The 22,746-nt window shown below is 42.2% G+C and overlaps 1 long non-coding RNA gene across 1 annotated transcript; it reads left to right on the top strand.

The window, feature by feature from the left end:
- The first annotated feature begins 2,619 nt into the window (after positions 1 to 2,619).
- Positions 2,620 to 6,289, top strand: LOC122893406. The gene is made up of 3 exons (XR_006381626.1): positions 2,620 to 2,907; positions 5,241 to 5,324; positions 6,035 to 6,289. It is a non-coding gene; the product is annotated as an uncharacterized LOC122893406 (long non-coding RNA).
- The last annotated feature ends 16,457 nt before the right edge of the window (positions 6,290 to 22,746 follow it).

Raw genomic sequence — 22,746 nt, 5'->3', positions numbered from 1 at the left:
ATTAGACAGCAAGCTTGTTGAGGAAAGGGTCTTCCTCTCTTGCTATCCTTGTGGGACCAGTGGTGCCCATGGATGCTCTAAGTCTTCATCCAATCTCCAGTCCTTGACATTCAGAGAGGATCACATATGATAAGCATAAAGAAATGGGAAATACACTCATTGATGAGCTGAGTTTTAATTTTTCCAAGTTAAACATTTTGCTTCTAAAGGAAAAGTTAGAGTGTCTATGTGGTTCAGTCGTTAAGCATCTGCCTTTGGCTCAGGTCATGATCCCAAGGTCCTGGGATGGAGCCCTGTATTGGGCTCCTTGCTCTGGGAACCTCTCCTACTCCCCCTGCTTGTGTTCTCTCTCTGGCTGTGTCTCTCTCTGTCAAATCAATAAATAAAATCTTAAAAAAAAATAAAAGAAAAGGCATGTTTTGCACACATCCACATCCTATTACTCCATAAAAGATTCCATAGCCTTTATAATTTATGTGGGGCCCAAATGCTACAAAATGCCAAATGACGGGTCAGGGCCAGTTCCAGGGTTAAGAGAAATATGCAGAATCAGTCTGGAGTGCTATGTAGTTGAGTTTCCTGCCTTTGTCAGGATCTCTTTTTTGTCAGTGCTATCAAAAAGCCATCTGACGTGAAAGTCAGACTTCTATGATCCCAGAATCATACATTCTAACCCCCAGGCCGAAAACAAATTCACGTCAGTGCTTTGTTTTCTAATTGAACTTTCCCTTTCCAATCAGAAAAGAAGATGAATTAGCATTTTATGGTGCTTTTTAGTGAGGGACCCGTCAGGTCATAAAAGTGCAATGGGGAGTGGAATTTCCACCCTGTTATAAGCAAGGCACTTCCCTTATTAAGCTCCCAAGTTAAACAAGAATCAAGAGATTCAGCTCGGATCACCATCCTGGCTCTGCACAGTCTAGGGGTGATGAGCTTTACCAGAGCATCAGGTAGGGTAGGTCTTGCACCTGCCAGTCCCGAGGTACAGTAAGAGCCAGCTTGTAGGGACCCGCCTCCTGTGCCGTCGTTAGCTGTTCTGTGGCTTCATCTGCCCCTTGCCCTAGTATTTCTCGATTACTTATTTCCTCTCTTTTATCCTCTCATGCTCACGGCAAGCCGGTGGGAAAGGTTTGTTTTGCTGTCTTATCTATAAATTAGCTTTAGGGTAAGATTCTAAATCCATTTTTATTGCTAAGTATAGCATTCCAGTTTTAGGAGAATCAATCATTTCCCCACTGAAGGTCGTTAATTCACCATTACTAGTGTACTCATCTAGTCATCGAACTGACAAGCAATTATGGAATGCTTAGCGTGGGACAGTTGTTGGGTTAAGTTTGGGAACAGGGCATTTCCATAGGGCCTTACAATTTCCAGACGGTCAGGTCAGTAGTCACTTTGCTTTGTTTGTTGTTACAGAAGGTGAGTGCTACCAGCTCCTTTATGGGTGTGAAAACTGATCCTTGGACCCCAGAGACTTTATGGGGGCGGGACTATTAGCCCTGGTTAAACTACCTAGTCCAGGAGACTCCCAGATGGCTTTTTGTGGCTCCGTGCTGGTGGTTTGATAATAAGAGACGACCCAGTCCCTGGCCTTGATGGGATAAACGTTTAATATAGGTGTGACCATAGAGTTTGCACATAATGTCTTATCCAAACAGGACACTTTAGAGAGGGAAAAGAGGCACTCGGATGTTTATGCCATGACAATGTACAAACTAAGGGGGGATAATTACTCCCTTTCACCCAGCCTGTCTGTCCCAGGAGAAAACAATGCATCTCTAGGGACATGTTTGCTTTCCTAGAAGCTAGGAGTAGCTGAGGAGTATGAAGCTGGGGATGGGCAGAGTAAGACAGAAAGGCAGGAGGGAGGGGGTAGGGAACAGCACGGGTCAGGGGGTACTTCATGTACCAATCAGGTAGGCAGAAATGAAGCCAGGGGCGCCTGGGTGGCTCAGTGGGTTAAGTCTCTGCTTTCAGCTCAGGTCACGATCTCAGCGTCCTGGGATCAAGCCCCACATGGGGCTCTTTGCTCAGCTGGGAGCCTGCTTCTCCCTCTATCTTTGCCTGCTGCTCTGCCTACTTGTGGTCTCTCTCTCTCTCTCTCTCTCTGTGTCAAATAAATAAACAAAATCTTAAAAAAAAAAAAAAAGAAAGAAAGAAAGAAAGGAAAGAAATGAAGCCAGATTGGGGGGTGGGCAGGGGCTATAGTGGGTCCAGCCGCCCTTCTGCGGCAGTGTTTTAAGCTACAAGAGAGAAGAAGGAAAGGGAACAGGGAGTCTATTCATTGGACAAAATCAGTCCATCTTCTTTCACATTCCCATCCAGGAAAATCAAGACCCACAGGAGGTGAAAATTCCCAAGATCTTTTTCTTTTTGTTGGGAGCCCTTTAATAGACTCCTTCCCCGCCTCCTTCCCGCCCCCGAATTTATTCTCTAACTAAATGGTTTGATATTAATAAAAGAATCACTTGAACTGGGTAAGTATTAGTCATTACAAACCCCTGAGTGTGGGGGATGATCCCTTCCTTCGGTTATTGGCTCAAAGCTAAATAGAAGGAGCTGTGTTCTGTAAGACTGTGTTCCCGAGATCGAAACTGAGTTTGTTTGCTCGCAGGTGGGAATCACATCTCAGGGCTGGAAGGAGTCTGAGGAGATTATCGGTTCAGCCTCTTGCCTCTGGACAATTAACTCCAAAACTGCAAACACCCCAAAGGGAATGAGGGCTATCAGGGCAAAGCATATCACTCTCAGATGCGGCAGAGGGCCTCCGGGCACTGACTCGTCTCCTGCCGAGCCCACATCTCCCACCACCTCCTTCAAGGAATTCAGTGCTTCAGCAGTGATGGCGACAACGACTACAACGATGATGACAACTTTGGTATCTGACATCCTTGGAGCTCCCGTGAGGTACTAAGCTGTTTTCTAAGTACTTTGCCCGAGTTGTCTCTGTTATTTCTCACAGCCCTCTGAAGTGATTTATTTTAGTAGTATTGCTATAGAAGAGGAATCGAAAGTAGAGAAGTTAAGCAACTGTCCCAAAATCACAAGTCTCCAAAGGGGCTAGAGCCCGAGGCTGCCATCTACAGCGTGCAAGTACGTCCCCCCTGTGTAGACGGTTGTCATCTCAGGTCTTCCATCTGGCACACTCCTCGCCCTTGAAGATGCAGCTTGAGGGCTGTTTCTCCTTAAAAGCTGCCAGCGTCCCCAGGGGCTGAGGTCTGAGGGCCTGGTCCGGGTACCCTCATACTCTGTGCAGACATCTGTTACAGCCGCCGCAATCCGGCATTCCTGCTGGCTTTTGTGACTGTCTCCCAGTCTATATCGAGGACAACTTGAGGCTAGAAACTCTTGTGTCTCTGGTTTCTAGCACAGGATCCACAGTCTGTGGCTTTCAAATACATTTAACACAGTAAAATACGCATAGTCAGAAAGCAGATGAAGAAGCGTGGCCACCTTCCCTTCACAGTGTCCCCGTGGGGACAGGGCTACCCCACATGGAGCATTAACAAGCGAGGGACACAGTTTCACAGAGGGGCCGGTGAATCTGGTTTGGAACTGGCGTTTGGAAGCACCCATCTTAAACCATGAGCCAGTCAAACCTGAATCAAGGACAAAAATGAGACAGTATTTTTGAAAAACTACTTGCAAGGTTACTATGAAGCATATTGGTAGGTGTGTCAGTTGGCATTGCCTACCCAGCAGTTTTTACTAGTAAAATGTCTCAAAACTTTAAAAAGATGAACAGCTTTTGCCTCATTTACTCCCAGGACTTTTTTCCAAGAAAAGATCAGAAATATATAGAAATATGTATGCATAAGTATTATTGCAGCATTGCCTTAAGAAATGGAAAATTGTAAGTGACCTAAGTGCCCAGAGTTAGGGGTGGGTTAGGAGGACGGTGTTACCATCAGATGACGGATTATAATACACAGCTATTTATATCATGTGTACAAAGAATTTATCATGACATAGTAAAGGCTCATGGTATGTTAAGTAACCAAACACTCTAGAATATAAAATTCTATAAATAACATGATTTCAACAGTATAAAAAGTATATGAAAACTAGAGGGAATTATACTAAAACATTAAGAATGATTATGTCTGACTGGTGAATTGGGTCATCATCATTTTTTTCTTTATAGAGTCCATTACTTCCCAGGTTTTATACCTTGATCATGTATGACTTTAATTTTTAGGAAAAAATTAAAAAAAAATTCTTTTAAAGTTTTTAAAATACTGCGTGGGATGTGACACATTATTATCAACAATGAATAAAGTTGAGAGTTAATATGCAAATTCTTCATTAAATGAAAACTACAGCATTATCTCTGAAACAACAAAAATGAATGGAATCAGACAAACAAAGAATAAGAATTATAATAAGTAAATGCTGGATGGTTTCACAGGGGGAAAAAAGCAGTTTGGGGGTCAGAAGTTCTGGTTAATAGTATTCGTGTCAGTAACAGCATAACCCAAGAGAGTCACTTAACCTCTTTTTAAGTTTCTTCATTTATAAAAATTAATTGGTTGAAACGATGAGCTTCAACTTTCCTTTAACGAAGCCTCTGGTGTTTAGCTACTGATTCATCCACTAGTTCTCTCCTATGCACAAACCCCCGCATTTATGGGTGATTTGATCGCTCTAATGAGGTGCCGAGCGCAGATTCACAGAAACCTCTCCCAGTCAGCAGAGTGTGGTGACTAATTCCTGAGGTTAGAGTCAATACAGCTGTGAGGACCAAGATGTTGAAAGGAGAAAAGATAAGATAGGCAGAGAATGGTGGAGAAGACGAGGCCGGCTGGGCTGGGAAGGAAGATGCCTGTGTGACAGAATCCCTGATAGCTGCGTGGAAGGCTGTGGTCAGGGTTGATTGATCAATGGTTGAGAGGCTGCTTGACAACTTGCCAAAGGAAGAACAGGGGTGGTGAGGGGGATGACCTTTCACCCTTGGGCTCCCAGCGCAAATTCCCTGAAGACCCAGTGTCTTACTGCCCTGCGGAGTTAGAACTGAATGCCTGAAAACAAAGTTCCACCCAGGAGATGGCCAAAGGGCCAAGTGAAAGAAGTGATTTTAACCAGAGATCAAGCATGCAAACATTTGGTCCAAAATGTAAAGGAGTGGTAAAGAGGAAGGAGGAATACTCTGGAGTTCAAAAGTCCTGTGTCTTAATCCTGTGCCGCAGCCTTGCTGGGTGGCCAATAGGCCACTTGCCCTTTCCTGCCTCACTTTCTCTCAGTTAGATGGAGACAACAATTCCTGTTCCCAGCATCATGGAAGGTGTTAAGAAATCACAGATGCCACAAATGACAGATGGTGCTGTGTAAGTCCAGAATCCTTATTTTCTCACTACTTGGACCGGATGAGTCTGGCAAGGGGTAGGGAGGGAAAGGGGAGAGAGAGAGAGAGATACAAAGGAGGAGAGAGAGAGATGAGCTTCCTCTTAGGTATGGAACCATCCTTTTAATCACACTCCCAAAGATAGCAGATGTTAAATGATGAAAACTATAGTGCCTAAATAGAACCCCAAATTACCCAAGTTTTTCTGAGTCAAAGGGCATTGTCATTCTAGAAGAAACACTGAAGCCTTGGAATATCCACATTACTTTTGTGGAGTGATGCTATTCCTTTCCTTCTCAATGGTGTTTTAAATCTGCAACTGCCATGAGTCACGGTTGCATTTTATTTTGCCTGTAAAGCCTTCAAGTTTAGTGCTTTCAATGTTGCTGGTAGTGTAGTAGTATTTGATTAACATGTCCTCAAGGATAAAGGCTATGTCTTCTGCTCCCCTTGTATTCTTAGAGGGGCAAGAGAGATAGTCAAATTCATGTGTCACTTAAAACCCAGCACATCCTTCCCATGGCGGTTACTCCTGGCATTTGCATTTAGCTGTGCCCCCTCAGGTGCAGCGAGTCTGTTTGTAACTCCTGCATGACGCAGGCGTGGGCCAGGTGAACATGTTGGGGATCAATTTTAGGGATAATAATGGCAGCTCATTTCTATTTATGGGTTTAATTGATCCTAATCCTGCAGCAGGCTCGGAAATCACGATTCTACACCAAGTACCTCCCATGAAGGATGATGGCTTGAAGACCTCTGTCAATCACCTAGCAGAGCAGATGAGTGCCCAAGTATTTCTGATTTTAAGGAGCGCTTTAATCCAATCAATTTCAGAGAGTCTAACTTCCTCTGAGCCATGCATGGATTAATTCTATAAGAGTGCCTTTTCCATTAAAGAAACTGATTGCAAACTTCCCTTCTAATTGTGAAAATGCTCACCTGCTCAAAGTAAACAGTTCTGGAAAGATACCTTCGTTTTGCTTCAGTTATTTGGCTGAGAGGAGTGGAGTTTCAATGGAAGTTTAAGAAGTAAGAATGCAACACCCATTCTCGCTCATAGAGCGATTTGTGCTTAAGGTAAATGCAGAAACTACAAATCGACCTCGACCCCATTACCCACTTTTCAAGGACCTTAATTACTTGGTTATAATATATATATATATTCCCTAAGTAAGAGAGCCATGGGAATGGGGAATGGGGAGTGTAGGGAGGTGTTAGTTATTTAATAGGAACAATAATCAAAAATTGAAAGCAACCTAAATATCCAGCAGTCAGAGAATTACTAAATAAATTATTAAACCGATTTTAGTATATTCGTATGCTGGAAAATGATAAAATAATTAAAATCACATTTTCTGAAGAATGTTTAATGAGACAGGAAAATATTCACTTATGTGAAATGAAAAAACAGGGTGTAAAACTGTATGTACAAATTGTTGAGAATCTATAGTCTTACAGAAAAGACTGTGTCCTACAGCAGTTCAAAACAATGAAATGGATTTAAATGCACTAATATGGAAAGATTCCTAAAATGTGACATCACATCATCAAAGCATGTTTCATCTGTATCATTTGAGTTTCTGTAATAAGAACGTATTTGTAGGGATGCCTGGGTGGCTCAGTTAGTTAAATATCTTTCTTGATCTCAGATCAGGTCTTGATCTCGGAGTCATGAGTTCAAACCCCAGGTTGAAGAGAATATAGTCATATGTCATATAATTTAAAATCATGTTTTAAAATTTTTAAGTAGGGGAAGAAGAGATATAATAATAATGATAATAATAGACTATCTCTTAATAGTGTGATTGTAGTTATTTGATGAAACTGAAGCCCTTGTGGGCTAAATCATTTGACAAGATTTGATTGTGGTTTTTCTGTGACTCCAAAGTTCAGGTTCTTTCCATTCCATATCACCTTTCCAGTCATATGTCTTTAGGGATTCTGGGGACAGGTCAGAGTTAGGGGGAAAAGAGGAACAAGCAGGCACTGGGAAATGGGTGGTTATCTTTCTTCATGAGGAAAATGGGTGGTTGTCTTTCTTCATGAGCTTTAAGGCTCTGAGTTCAGCGATGGAAATCAGACACTGGGCCAGTAAACCAGACTCTGGGAGGGAGATGGAAATGGCACCGGCAGCTGATTTTAAAAAAAAAAAAAAAAATGCAGCTTCTTTCCAGCTGTGGTTCACATCATAGTCTTTTTAGGAGCTTAACAGAGAGATTCTGGGACCCAACCCCAGAGACTGTGCCCCGTAGGTCTCAAGTGTGGCTCAGGAATCCTGCATTTTCACAAATATCCCACAAAGTTTTCAGACCATTTCTTGAGAAACCCTGCCCTGGAGATACTATGGCAGAGAGATACAGAAAACAAAAGCATGAAGTGTCATCCTCTCCCTTCCCAACTTACCAGAGCATCCTCTGAATCCTTTTTTTTTTTTCTTTCAGGTGGTCCTTTATCCCCATTTAAAGCTGATTCCACTGAATTAGAATATTGGTGGGGGGTGTGTGAGTGGCACAAGGGTAAAGTTAGGGGTAGGGAGAATTGTACACCGTGAGTGGGCTGGGGAGAGTTGGGGGAGGCAGGGGTGGCTCACTGAAGAAGAGAGGCAGCAGCTGCATAAACGCTGTGAAGTTTAAAAATCAATAAAAATGCTCTTCTCTCTAGACATGACCCCGCCAAACATATGACATAAAAGTGTCTGACTTGCCAAATAACAGTTGTTGTCAGAGGATTATAGTAAAAATAATTACAGCGTCTAAGAAGTGAGCACCCAGGTTCTAGTCATTAGCTTAGCTAAGAGAAAGGACTCTTCGTCCACTGGGGTCAAGAAGAACCGCAATAAACTGGTTTCCTCCTGAAAGATTTGTCCAGATTGCAGCAGCTTCCAGAAAGCAAACCAAAGGTCCTATGTTGCCACCTAGAGTCCAAAGCCTGGAAGTATTGGCTGAGGAAATTTAAATCGATCTGACTCTGGAAAATTCTCTCTGTCCCAGTTTAATTACAACACTTAAAAACCACCAGCTTCGGCCTTAAGAATGTCAATCATTCCCCCCCCCCCCCCCCCCCCCCCCGCCATAGGACATGAGTTAAGTGCGTGAACTCAATCCTTCGTAACGCCCAAATAATTTCAGGATAGAAAGAATTTCTAGAACCTCAATTAAATGTGAGAGAGTCTGTCTATGTGTGAGTGTAAGGGAGTTAGGTGAGGTTTTAACAGCCACTATCTAACCAGATGGTCTTAGTAAGATCACTAATCCCTTAGGGCCATTCCTTTTACTTGACGACAACACTACAAGACTTCTAAGCCCTGAAACTCTGCATTTCTTAATCACTAGATTCTATTTTAACCCAGACCTCAGTCAAAAAAAAAAAAAAATTGGCACCATTATATAAAAAAGTTGGTATACCCTGCATTCCTTAAAAGAACCTCCTTCAACAAGGAAACTATGTCTTTGCTGCCCTCTAGAGCTCTGCCTGAAATCTGCATGAATTTAATATAAAGATCTTCCAACAGAGAAACTGGCTTACTTGATTTTTTTAAAAAATTTATTCATGAGGGACGGGGAGAGAGAGAGAGGCAGAGGGAGAAGCAGTCTCCTCACTGAGCCGTGAGTCCAATGTGGGAGCAGTCTCAGGCACATTTTTTCTGCAATATATTACTCCTTCTTTCCATTCTTGCTCATACACATCTTCTGATACAATTCAGTGCAATTCAACCATTTATTCTAGAATTCTCTCTCAACTCTTCCTGTTTATGGCTTTTGGCTGTTGGATATTAAGCTACATCATTTACTTGGAAGAAGGGGCCAATTTTTCCAAAGGATTCTGTGCTCTATAAATACGACTCCTCTAAGTTGCACAGTGGCACCAGGGAGGATTATCTGTTCTAATTTATGGACCCAACGATTATAAAAATAATCCCAGGCTCTTTTCTTGTATCACGTCCAAGAAATGTGTGCACCAAAACCCCCACGGCACTGACAACGCAAGAACCGCTCTGAAACCGCCAAAGAAACACGGGACCGCTGGGTGGAGGTTCATTGGCTGAGTCAGCACAGGAGGCTTACTTTCCACCTTGATCTGAAATTATAATTCAGTTCTGAATTTTCTCAGCACTATAGCCAGTCTTGGATCCATCCGGCCTGCTAATTGATGGGGTATGCATGAAGGACAGTGTAGAGAAGAGTGGAAACAAGGCCTCTCTCTAATTGCATCTTTCTTAACATCGGGAACATCTCCATGTAAGGCAAGAGCATTCCAGTTCAGTTGGGATTTTTTACTCGGAGCAGGACTGCTGCTGTGATATAGATCAAAATTTATGCCAGAAATTAAAGTGTTGATAGTGACCTATTATGAACTCAAACGCTTCCTAAGACCCGTTCTAGAATACCTAGAGGATATGCAATGGCCTTCAGGGTTACTGCTAAAGGGACACCCAAGACCCCTCCTCACTTGATCTATAGCCTCATTCAAAGTCTAGTGCACTCCCGGGTCCAGCCTCCTGCAGGGTGTGAAGTCAGATGCAGTGGGGACTACGCAAAGCTTTTGAGACACTAGTTTATCAGGGAGTGGATGAAGCATCAGAGAGAGATTTGCAGAGTTTCAAATATTCTTCACTGCTCCTAGTTATAAAAGGATCTTCCAGTAGTTAAAGGGTCATTATTGCTTATGATAACTCTAAAGGCTCTGCCCAGAAATTGGGTTTTTCTGCTTCTCCACCAAGCAGCTACTGGGAAGCCCAGCAACGTAACAGTTTCCATTGCTTAGCCCCAGGTGTGACACCCTTAAGCCCCAGGAAGCAGACAAGAGTAAATAATCTCGTCTGTTTGCAAGAAGCTGCTGTCTGTTGCTGGCCATGTGTTCTGCTTTTTAAGCTTGCAGAATCTATTTCCTGGCCGGGAGTCCTTCCGCCTTCACCCTGGCGTGCTCTAGGGGGCATCCTTCGTTCTACCCACCTCTGCCAGATGACTAGGGAGGACTGAGTGGAGGAGTCATCAAACCACAGAGGCTCCAGAATAGTTTCTGCCACTCAAAATGAATGGGTGAATTAGAGCCCTTTGTTTCCTGTACCTCTTTCTGTATGTGACCTGAGAAAGTATTCCAAAATGGAGAAAGGAGGCAGGGCTAGCTTATGCTGGGTGTGACTGCGGCTCACAGCTGTTTCCAAGCCCTCTCTTTCAGTGGGCTCACGAAGGCTGCCCCTTCCCCTCCCTACAAGCAAGTGACTCTGTACTTCCTTTGCCCAGTGAAATGAGAAAGGAAGTGAAGTTTATCACTTCTGAAGGGAAACATTTAAGAGTGTATGAAATTCTCCATGGCCTTCACCCCTTGCATGGAAATAGGTGTCAATGTCATAGTGCCATCAGACCAAAGTAACCTGGAACGTTGAGCCAGTATATGAAGGACAGCTGCCTGGAAAACCGATTGAACCTGTAAAGAACTTTACATGAGTGAGAACCAAACCTTTGTCATTTAAGCCACTGTTAGTTAGTTAGTTTGTTTGTTTTGTTTTGTTTTAGAGTTGTTTATTACTGCATCATATCCAGGCTCTTCTGACTGGCACATGCTTACCTACTACTGTAAGTTGCCTCTTTTCAGTCTGAATGTTGTTTACCTTGCTGAGAGAGAAGAATCAGAAGCTCATATTTCTCTCTGATCTATTAAATCCTCAGAACGACATTGCATTATGACAAAAGCCAAAATATTTGGCCTGCTCCTGCTTTGATCTTTCTTACTCTAAAAGCAATTTCCTTATTTTAAAATTTAAATTCCCTTTTAGCTCTCTTTAATGCTTTTTGCCAGATTTGCCTCACTTGGGTCATCAGCTTTTCCAGCCCTGCCATTACATATCTGTACTACCCTCCTATGTTTATATCTAACATTACGTCTCCTTCCCTGTGCCATGCCACCTCTTCACCCTGACATTTCCATCATCTATACATACTATTTCTAAGTCTGGGTTTAGTAGCATTTTGCAGAGTTCTCAACATTCTTTTTTTTTTTTTTTTTTTTTTTTTTAGGTTACTTATGTTTTTAGTAATCTCTACACCTAATGTTGGGTTCGAACTCATGACCCCAAGATCAAGAGTCACACTTTCCTCCAACTGAGCCTGTCAGATGCTTCCTCGGCATTCTTAAGTGGCCTTCCCTTCTGGAGTTTCCTGTAGTGGTTCTATGTCTCTTTTGCTTTGTGCTTTAAAATCAATTTTCCACAACTCTAGGTTCTCAAACCGTGTCCTGGGATTCCCTGAACACTACAGCAAACACACAGGCTCATTGCAGAGTATTTTAAACTCCTGAGGAAAATACAAGAATATTCAACCTCTACCAGCTACTAGCTCAAGACAGTTTATAATTTCAGTGTTAGAACGTATTACATTCTTCCTGTTGCCATTATATCACTTGTTATTAGGAAAAGTCACATCAAAACCCAAGGAAACACTACCTCATACCCACAAGTTTTGGCCACAATAAAAATAGAAAATAAAAAGAATTGGTGGAGACATGGGGAAACTGGAAAACATGTTCATTGCTGGTAGGATGTAAAATGGTGCAGCAACTGTGAAAAAAAAAAACAAAAAAACCAGTTTAGTGATTCCTCAGAAAGTAAACATAGAATTAGTAAACAATCTAGCAATTCTACTCCTAGATAGATACCCCAAAGGAATTAATACAGGTATTCAAACAAATCCTGGACATAAATGTTTATAGCTTTACTATTCACAGTAGCCAAAAGGTGGAAACCCAAACGTCCATCAACTGACAAATGGATAAACAAATGTGGTATATCCATACAATGGAATATTATTCAGACATAAAAAAGGAATAAAATACTGATACATGATACAGCATAGATGAACCTCAAAAACATTGTGCTATGTGAAAAAAGCTAGACACATAAGGTCACATGTTGTATGATTCCCCTTATAGGAAATATCCAGCATAGGTGTATCTATAAAGACAGAGAGCAGACTAGTGGTTGCCAAGGGCTGAGAAAGAAGGAATAGGGAATGACTGCTTAATGGATACAGAATTTATTTTTGGCATAATGAAAATTTTTTGTACCTAGATAGAGGTGATGCTTGCACAATATCATGACCACCTGTCACTGAATCGCACATACTTTAAAATGGCTTATGGTTAATTTCATGTTATATAATTTATGTTATGTTATTTTATCTCGATTAGTTATACATATATATGAAATGTATGATATAACATATCATTGAGATAAAATTCATATATATAAATGAATTTAATTAGCCATTCAAAATATTCATCTTCTCTGAATGTTTCCAGAACTTCTACTCTGCCAGTAATTCCCACTTGCTGGTAGAACTAGTAAGGGCCATTGTTTCAGGGGACTTAATCATCCTTCTCCTCCGTGGGACAGAAGTTCCAAACCTTTAGTTCACCTTGAGGGGGTCAAGAGACCCTTCATGATTCTATGTCACATTTTGGGCCCATGTGTAGAGGAAGTGGGTAAACTGCACTGTGGTGGCCCCAGAGGTCTCGGCAATGCCACAGGGAGTTCTGAAGCTGGGATGGTCTTCAGGTATGCCACAGGGTCCAGGCAAGAGGACATCATCTTCTTCCAAGAGCAATTCCTGGGAGAGGACTTGACTGTGAGCTGGGGAATGACTGTCTTGGTCCTAAAAGGAGGATCAGAGCAGCGTTCAACAGCATCAATCAATCGGCACACTTGTGATGCAGCACTAGTACCTTCTGGGTGTGGTAGGTTCCAAATGCTAATTGTTTCTCTCGCACAGAGCCTCTTGACTCATTGGAAACCAGTCAACACCGGACATGTTGACTTGGGTGCTGTCTCCTCTGGCTGAAGTGGCCTGACAACTTTCCTTTCAGTTCCCAGTTTCCCAGTCTGCGTCTCTGTTGGGGCCTTCTCACCCCTCCAGGCAGCCCTCTGAGACTGAGCTGCTTTCAAGATGACTCAGACCAGCTCCTTCCAGGACTTTCCTAGCCTATAATAGAAGTGGTCTCAAAAAAATTCTGTGGACCCTGTTATCTAAATGTTACCAGAAAGAAAGATCAACTTCTCTGAACCGAATTCATGATCCTTGGCAGATGTGCTCTGTGTTTCGTGTGGCTTATATCCAACAATTCTGTACCACTGGTCAAATCATTTCACTATCTGAGAATATGATTTGCAACTAATTCATCTTGAAGTGTTTGACCAGAACCTACAGTGCTTAAAATTAGAAATGCTATGTGTATTTTATTGAGATTTTTTTCAGTGCCCATGGTCGGTGATTGCTAACATCTGCTTTGAAAAATGTCCAGGCTAAAATCATTATGGCCTTATGCTATAGCTTAGAACTTTGGATCTCAATTGCCTGTTCCTCAGTGTGTCAGAGCAGGCCCCAGGACTGTTTCTTAGGAGTATTTCCGACCCTGCTCATAGTTTGTTTCTATTCCCACTGCCATGCAGAGGTGGGTTTTGGTTAGACTCCTTCATTTTCAAAAGATCTTAAATCTACTCTTAGCCAGTGACTGTCTTTTCCTTTAATTAGCCATTCAAAATATTCACCCTTCAGATTCTTGCCAGACATTACAATTTTGAACTCCCTGCTCTGCAACTGTTATCAAAAGTTTCAAGATGTATTTATAGGAGCTGGCTAAAAAGACAGGCAGACAATCCTCTAAATATTTTTAAAATTTACCTTAGCATTATCCTAGACCATATGATCTCATGCTTTTTGTAGAACTGTGGATGGGTACTTTGGCCTACACTGAAGGATTTTATAAAAGACTCACTTTTGAATTTATTGGGGGAAGGGCCTGTGGTTGAGAAACCCTCCTGTCCATGACTATGCTTCCTCTCTATGACATCTGTTGGGTGTAAAGAAAATAGGTACTTTTCCTCATAACCTAGCTTATTGGTAGCTGGTGGGAAGTGTGAATCTTGAAGCTCAGTGTTATCTTTCTCTTTATACTGAATTATGAAAACAGGTCAATGACAAATTTGTGACTCATCCATAGTAACTGTTAAGATCTTCAGCCATCCATTTCTTGGTATTAATATTACTATTTTTTTTGCTCATTTCTTTGTCATAGTCCCCTTAAATTATACATATGGGTGTGTGTGTGTGTGTGTGTGTGTACATATATATATTTAAAGATTTTATTTATTTGACAGAGAAAGACACGGTAAGAGAGGGAGGGAACACAAGCAGGGGGACTAGGAGAGGGAAAGCAGGCTTCCTATCGAGCAGGGAGCCCGAGGCAGGGCTTGATCCCAGGACACTGGGATCATGACCTGAGCCAAAGGCAGATGCTTAATGACTGAGCCACCCAGGCACCCTAAATTATATATTTCTAATGTTTTTATTTGTATGTGTTTTATAATTTACCTTAAATTTTTCATAGAACAGGGCTTGGTTGTAAATAAAACAAAAGAGCCATCTCAAGTCCAGTTCCACCCCTTCCTTGCCTGACCATATGTTTCATTTGAATTCTTGAACATTCTTTTTTCAAGGCTGATTACATCATTAATCATGATGATGACAATAACAACAACAAAATAACTGTTGGTTGAGAGATTCTATGTATGAGATTCTTGACATATTAACATGGGTCTCATTTAATCTTTAAGCCCCCTCTCAAAGCAAGTATTAGTTCCTTGTTTTATAGAAAAGAAAAACAAGGCTCAGAATGTTTAAAGTATTGCTCAAAGGCAACATCCGTAAATGACAGACCCAATACTGGAATTCTCCAAAACTCCTTTTCTTTTCTTTATGCCAACTTGCCCACTCTGTGAAATTATGCTCTTTCACTATTTTATTTTATTTTACCTTATTTTATTTTATTTTATTTTATCTTCTCTTTCACTCTTTAGAAGAGTCATCATTCTATGGCTTTGAACTGATACAATGACATGTACCAGTAAAACCCCAAGCCTTCCTTTCTCTAATAGAGATGGGACATGGGGGTGGGTGGGATCTCTTAGCCATTTAACAGGACATTGTCCTGCTTTGCTAAATGAGTGAGCAGAACTCCACCATCATTCCTTCTCCTTTTTGAAAGAGGCATAAGCTACAGTTTAGACCAGAGGTGGAGAGGGAAGTAGAAGAAGAAAGCAGACAAGATCTAAAAAGAAGTATTTCACTGGATTCCCAACCCAGGGCTGAAGTAAGTGAAAGGAACTGAGGGTTGTGTTTTCTTTTTTTTTTTTCCAATTTATTTATTTTCAGAAAAACAGTATTCATTATTTTTTCACCACACCCAGTGCTCCATGCAAGCTGTGCCCTCTATAATACCCACCACCTGGTACCCCAACCTCCCACCCCCCCGCCACTTCAAACCCCTCAGATTGTTTTTCAGAGTCCATAGTCTCTCATGGTTCATCTCCCCTTCCAATTTACCCAAAAGCACATACCCTCCCCAATGTCCATAACCCTACCACCCCTTCTCCCGACCCCCCTCCCCCCAGCAACCCACAGTTTGTGAGGGTTGTGTTTTCATTAACTTGTAAGACAAGCCACTTTGACTAGATTTTAGGTGAGTAACAACCAGATATCTGTACTTTACTATTTTTTTAAAAGTTAGGTTTATTGAGGAGTAATTTATATGTAATTAAATTTATCCCTTTAAAATATGGAGTTGGATGAGTTTTGATCAATGTGTACATTTCCATAGCCACCATCATGCAAGATGCAGAATATTACTATCACCCCAGAAAGTTGTTCTCCTGTTCTTTTGCAGTGAATCTCTTCCTCTTGACCCACTAATCCCTGGCAAATACACAGTATTGCCTTTTCTAGACTGTCATATGAATGGACTCATACAGTATGTAATCTTTTGTGTCTGTCTTGTTTGACTTAGCACAATGCTTTTAGAATTCGTGTATGGTGTTGCAAATATCAAGAGTTCATTCCTTTTTATTGCTGAGTAGAATACCATTGTGGATGGAATTCACATTTGTAGATATACCAAAGCTTGTTTACCTGCTCACCAGCTGATGAACATTTGATTTGTGGTTTTATGAATAAAGCTGTTATGAATGTGTGCCTGCAGGTATTTATAGGAAAATACCCAGGAAGGGTTTTGCTGGGTTGTATGGTGAGTGGATGTTAACTGTACAAAAAGCTACTGAATTGTTTTTTAAGTGGTTAAACCCTTCTGTGTTCACACCAGCAATGGACAGGATTTCTAATTGTACCACATTCTTGGACACGCTTGCTATTGTCAGTCTTACTGTAATTTTAATTTGCACGTCCCTAAACACTAATGATGTTGAGCACTTTTTCATAAACTTATTTGCATTCATGTTTTCTTTTGGTGAAATGTATTTTACAATCTTTTCCATTTTTTTTTTTTTGGACGGTTTGCCTTTTTATTATTGACTTACAAGTGCTCTTATATTTAGGATACAAGTCCTTCATCAGACTTATGTTTTGAAAACATTTTCTCCTAGTTTGTGGTTTTCCTTTTCTTTCCCTTGATAGTGTCTTTTTTTTTTTAAGGTTTTATTTATTTATTTGACAGAGATCACAGGTAGACAGAGAGGCAAGCAGAGCCAGAGAGAGAGGGAAGCAGGCTCCCTGCTGAGCAGAGAGTCTTATATGGGACTTGATCCCAGGACCCTGAGATCATGACCTGAGCCAAAGGCAGCGGCTTAACACACTGAGCTACCCAGGCACCCGATAGTGTCCTTTAAAGGAGAGTTGTTAGGTTTTTTTGTGTGCATGTGTGTATTTTTAAGATTTTTTTCATTTATCTATTTGATAGACAGAGATCACAAGTAGGCAGAGAGGCAGGCAGAGAGAGAGGAAGGGAAGCAGGTTTCCCGCTGAGCAGAGAGCCCGATTTGGGGCTCGATCCCAGAACCCAGGATCATGACCTGAGCCAAAGGCAGAGGCCCCAACCCACTGAGCCACCCAGGCGCCCCATGGGAGTTGTTAGTTTTGATGAAGTCGTTTAGAGTTTTCGCTCTTAAGTTCGGGGCTATGATCCACTTCAAATTAGTTTTTGTGTATAAGGCAAGGTAAAGATTGAGGTTCTTTTTTTTCCCCTGCACATGGATATCTAATTATTCCAATTGTTCTTTTAAGAAGCACCACTTTTTACAATATCTATACTTTCTTTCCTTCAATTACCTTAGCACCTTTTCAAAAATCAGTTGACCGCATATATGTGGATCTATTTCGGAGCTCTCTATTGATGTGTATGTCTATTCTTACACGAATAGCATACTGTCTTTATTACTGTAACTTTCCATTAAATGTTGAAATCAGGTCTTTGTACTCCTTTTCAAAACTGTTTTGGAGACCTAGATACTTTGCATTCCATATAAATTTTAGGATCTGCTTTTCAATTCCTAAAAAAGAATAGCCTCTGGGATTTTTATTGGGATTTGTTGAAACTATTGATCAATCTGGGGAAGAACCAATATCTTAACAATATTGAGGCTTCCAATTCATAAACACAGTGTATAACTCTATTTAGGTCTTCTCTGTTTTTTTTTTTCAGCAATATATAGCTTGCAGGTTATGCATGTAGTTTATTAAATTAATCTTTGAGAACTTCATTTTGACACTATTATAAATGATATTTTTATATCAAATGCCAGTTGTTCACTGATAGTACATAGAAATATAATCCATGTTTTATTTTGACTTTGTATCCTTTGACTTTGCTAAACTCACATATCAGTTCAGGAATTGCTGTAGTTGCTTGGGATTTTCCATGTAGATGATCATGTCTTCTACTAAACAAGACAGTTTGACTTCTTCCTTTCCAAGATATATGACTCTAAGGGGTCCCTGGCTGGTTCAATTAGTAGGACATGTGCCTCCTGATCTAGGAGTCATGAGTTCAAGCCCCATGTTGGGTGTAGAGATTACATTAAAAAAGGGAAAAAAGAAAAAATGGGGCACATGCCTGGCTCAGTCTGGAGAGCAGGAGACTTGATCTTGGGATCATGAGTTTAAGCCCCATATTAAGTGTACAGATTACTTAAAGAAAAAAAAAAACCAAAAGTATGACTCTTCTTTAATTTTATTGTCTTACTGCAGTGTCTAAGATGGCCAGTATAACTTTAGACTACCCTGCCCTATTCCCAACTTTAGTGATAAAGCATTCATTATTTCACTATTAAGTATGATTTAAAATTTTTTAAAGATTTTATTTATTTATTTGAGAGAGAGAGTCAGAGAGTGAGAGAGATTGAGAGAATGGGGGTAGGGTGGGGAGACAGGGCAGAGGGAGAAGCAGATTCTCTGTAGAAGGGAGCCTGATGTGGGACTTGATCCCAGGACCCTGAGATCATGACCTGAGCTGAAGGCAGATGCCTAACCAAGTGAGTCACCCAGGCACCCAAATATGATGTTAATGGTACACTTCTGCGGATGGCCTTTTTCAGGTTTGGATATGTCCTTCTATTGCTAGTTTATTTAAAGTTTCTATTATGAATGAATTTTGGACTTTATAAAAAATTTTTTTCCTGTATCTTTTCAGATGATGGTATGATTTTTCTTTTTCTTTTTTTAATTAGAGAGGGAGGCAGGCAGGTCAGAGGAAGAGGGAGAAAGAGAATCACATGTCAGTATGAAGCCTGACAAGGCTTTATCTCACAGCCCTGAGATCACGACCTGAGGTGAAATCAGGAGTCATATGTTTAACTGGCTGAGCCACCCAGGGGCCCCATGATTTTTCTTTTTGATGTTGTTGACGTGGTAAATGTGGTGATTGATTTTCAAATGTGAAACCAATTTTGCATACCTGTGATGAATCTTTTTTTTTTATGATTTTATTTGTCAGAGAGGGAAAGAGGGCACAAACAGGGGGAGCGGCAGGCAGAGGGAGAAGCAGACTCGCCGCTAAGCAGGGAGCCCTACCTAGGGCTCTATCCCTGGACCCTGGGATCATGACCTGAGCCGAAGGCAGACACTTAACTGACTGAGCCACCCAGGTGTCCCACCTGTAACGAAACTTATTTTATTGATGGCCCTGATATATTATCACTTTTATGTATTACTGGATTCCATTTAATAATATGATTAAATATGATTAAATTCCATTTAATCTTTGAGGATTTGACATATATATTTATGAGGATTTTGTTCAGTAGTGTTCTTACAATATCCATGTCTAGTTTGGGTATCAGGGTAATACTGGCCTCACAAAATTAGTTGGAGAGTATTTCTTTCCTCTCCTATTTTCTGGAAGAGTTTGCAAAACCTGCATTTTTAAATTCATCTATTTCTACTCATTTTGCCCATGAACTTCCAACCTCACCTCAGGACCTCTGTACATGATTCTTTGAAATACCTTAAAGTTCTCTTTGTTGAACCAAGAAGACAAGGATTTCCTATACAGACGAGAAATACAAATACCTTGAAAAGGCTGTGTAGTCTGTGTCCCTGCGTGTGTCTGCGTGTCCGTGTGTGTTCCTGTGCTTCTCTCTAAGAATTATTGTATAACAGGAGAGAAACAGGGAAGAGTGTTTTAAACCTTGGAGGAAACTAACGTAAGTCACCATGTGTCACAGCCTCACAAGGACAATGCCTACTTATTATCAGAGGAGAAGGACATTATATCAAAATCCGCTCCTTTAAGCAAGATGAGGGCATGTAATGCCAAAGAAAATCCTTTCTCTCTGCTTTCTAAGTGTGGTTTTGTCAACTCATATTACCCTCCAGAGCCTGGTCCCTTGAAATCAAAAACTCTTCAGTGAGCCCAAATCCTTCAGGCCTGAAACAAACCTACATTTGAACATGGGTTAAACACACAGGTGAGTTCTTAGAGAATCCATACATTTTGCTATTGCCTCCTAACCTGCTAGAGACTAACAAGTGACAGGCAGCCGTTGAAGAGGAAGGAGGGTGAAAGGGCTTTGTGTAAGTCTGGGACTTTACCCTCTTTCACCTTCCAACTTTTCTCTCCATTGCAGAGAGGAAAGTTCTGGAGAAAGGCTACATACAGTGACATTTGCTTTTTGGAGATTTATTGGGGAGCACATGGGAGCCCAGCTGAGATTCCTGTAGGAAGAAAATTACTACATAAATGTACATATTCACCCCTGCTTAATGAAGACAGAAGAGCAGGGAGAAGACTCAGTAAGGACATGTGACTTCGGCTCCTTGCTGGGGTATGTCTAAACCTTCTTCACCCACAGGGACCAGCACCAGACTTAGGGCTCAGATCATGGAAAGAGCATTTGCATGCAAGTCAGAGGATTTGGTGTCCAGTGCCCGAATGGCTCTCATCTGAGTTTGAGGAAGATGTGTCCTGCCAGACTAAAGGAATCCGGGTCTACTCAATTTTACTAATGAAAAGTGGGGTCCATCCCTTGCCTCTGGCATGTCTCTACACACTGCAAGCTGGATCTTGATCCTGGCTAATTTCCTCCCTGCTCCTGAGGAAAGGCAACTTTGTTCTTGAAGATATGGTCAAGGTTCTTGCAGAAAAACAGATGGCGCACTAAAATTAGGACCACCCTCTAGGCTAATCTATGATGGGGCTCCATTACTGTCCCAAGTCTGAAGGGAAGAGAGGAGGACATGACTTCCAGAATCTCAATGGAGCGGACTGTACAAAGAGGGCCTCCTGAAAAGAGCTGCTACCCCACAGGATGGTGGCCAGGGAATGACAGCCCCCGCATGCCTCGGTCTCCTTCTGATGTTCCACACTGGTGGAACCAAAGGGGAAACCAGGGGGCCAGGAAGCAGGTAGATGTGGTCCACACAGGTGAGCTTCCTGGGGTCCAAAGCAGGGTGGAAGAGGGTAGAATCTGGAGGAACAAAGGGAAGGTCTCCAGTGAGTGACTGTGTACATCAGAGCCTTTCCCATACACCCAGGCCCTGCTGACAGAGCAACTGTATCTTTCCACGCCCTTCCTGACATCTGTTCCCTAGGAGTAAAAGCTCCAAGGCTCACCATCTCTGGAGTAGAACCCAGGGGCCCATCACTCTTGGCACAGCAGCGAGGCCACCAGGGAGGACGGACTGGAAGAGCTTGTGAAACCTGCCTAAAGGTTGGTGGCCAGGAGCCATGCTTTTTCCCCCAAAGAGAAGAAACAGGTCCCTGAAAGGGCCTGGTTGGCCATGAGTAAAGTTCAACCCTGTTTGTTCCTGTTAACATCCTCTCACGGCCAGGGGCTCTGAAGGAAGTCAGTAGTCAGGAAAATTCCAAGACGCTTTTACTAAAAATAAAGTAAATAGCCATTTCTTACAAGATGCCCAGCCACTAATTAGCTGCAGTCTTTCTGTGTGAGGAGAGGCCCTTTGGCTACAGAATATGAATTTTAAAATGAAGCTCCCTCCGAAGTGGCAATTAAGGGCTTTACCCAATCATAATAAACCTAAGTCTTCCTTTCCTAAGCAAGCTCCGCATCTCGCTGCCAGAGAAAACCCGTCAGCTCATTCCTGGTTTCCTTCTTAAAACAGAGCAGGGCCATGACACTCCACAGAGCAAATACTCTCGGATGGCTCTTTCCAGGCTCCTGGAACAGGTCTCAGGGCCCGTGACAGTGTTGGCGAGGGCACAGCAGACCCTAAGAGTCCTTCAGTCTCTGGCCGCGGCCCAGGCCACCAGGGCGCCGCCCACTAAGGCCGGGCCGCCTGCTGCTTACCAACGAGGGCTTTGCTACCACAGTCATGGTGTTTGCAGAAACAGAGCCAGAATCTATATTTTTCTTTCACAGCACCTCATGGAAGTTTGCAAGTGGTCATGTAACAGTGACAGATATTGTTACCCTCTGTGTGCTCTCTGCCTCCTCTCTGCCCCCTAAAGGCCATCCTGGTGCTGTCCACTTGGCCCTCTTGGCCCACTCCTTTCCCTTCCCTCTTGGCACCAGTGTGGGGAGCTTGACCTGACGTCCGGACAGGAGTCACAAGATGGCACGCTTGTAGGGGACAGCGGTGCAGGGAGAGTGCACAAGCAGCAGAGAGCTGGAGCCTGTAAGACCAAAGGGGGTGAAGCCCTGAACTCGGCAGCTCAGCCAACTATTGCTGGAATACCATTCTTCAAGGCAAGCTCCAGATTTGGCTTTCTGCGCAAAATGTCTTGACTGTTGTGGGACCAAGAAACAATTGAGGCTGATGTGACCCGTGCCTGATGGTGTGTGACACCAGAGTGAGATGAGATGCACTGAAAAGGAACAGGAAGGAGGTGGAGAGGGACCGCAGAGTATAAAGTTAGGTTTAAAAGTATCCTCAATGGGGGGTGCTTGGGGGTTCAGGGGGTTAAGCCTCTGCCTTCAGCTCAGGTCATGATCTCAGGGTCCTGGGATCAAGCCCCGCATCAACCTCTCTGCTCAGCAGGGAGGCTGCTTCCTCCTTCTCTCTCTGCCTGCTGCTCTGCCTACATGTGATCTCTCTCTTTCTCTGTCAAATAAATAGATCTTAAATCTTAAAAAAAAAAAAAGAAAGAAAGAAAAAAGTATTCTCAGT

Source organism: Neovison vison, chromosome 13, assembly GCF_020171115.1.
Source record: "Neovison vison isolate M4711 chromosome 13, ASM_NN_V1, whole genome shotgun sequence".
Lineage (NCBI taxonomy): Eukaryota > Metazoa > Chordata > Mammalia > Carnivora > Mustelidae > Neogale > Neogale vison.
The sequence above is the reverse complement of the archived record's forward strand: the minus strand, read 5'-3'. Positions and strand labels throughout refer to the sequence as shown.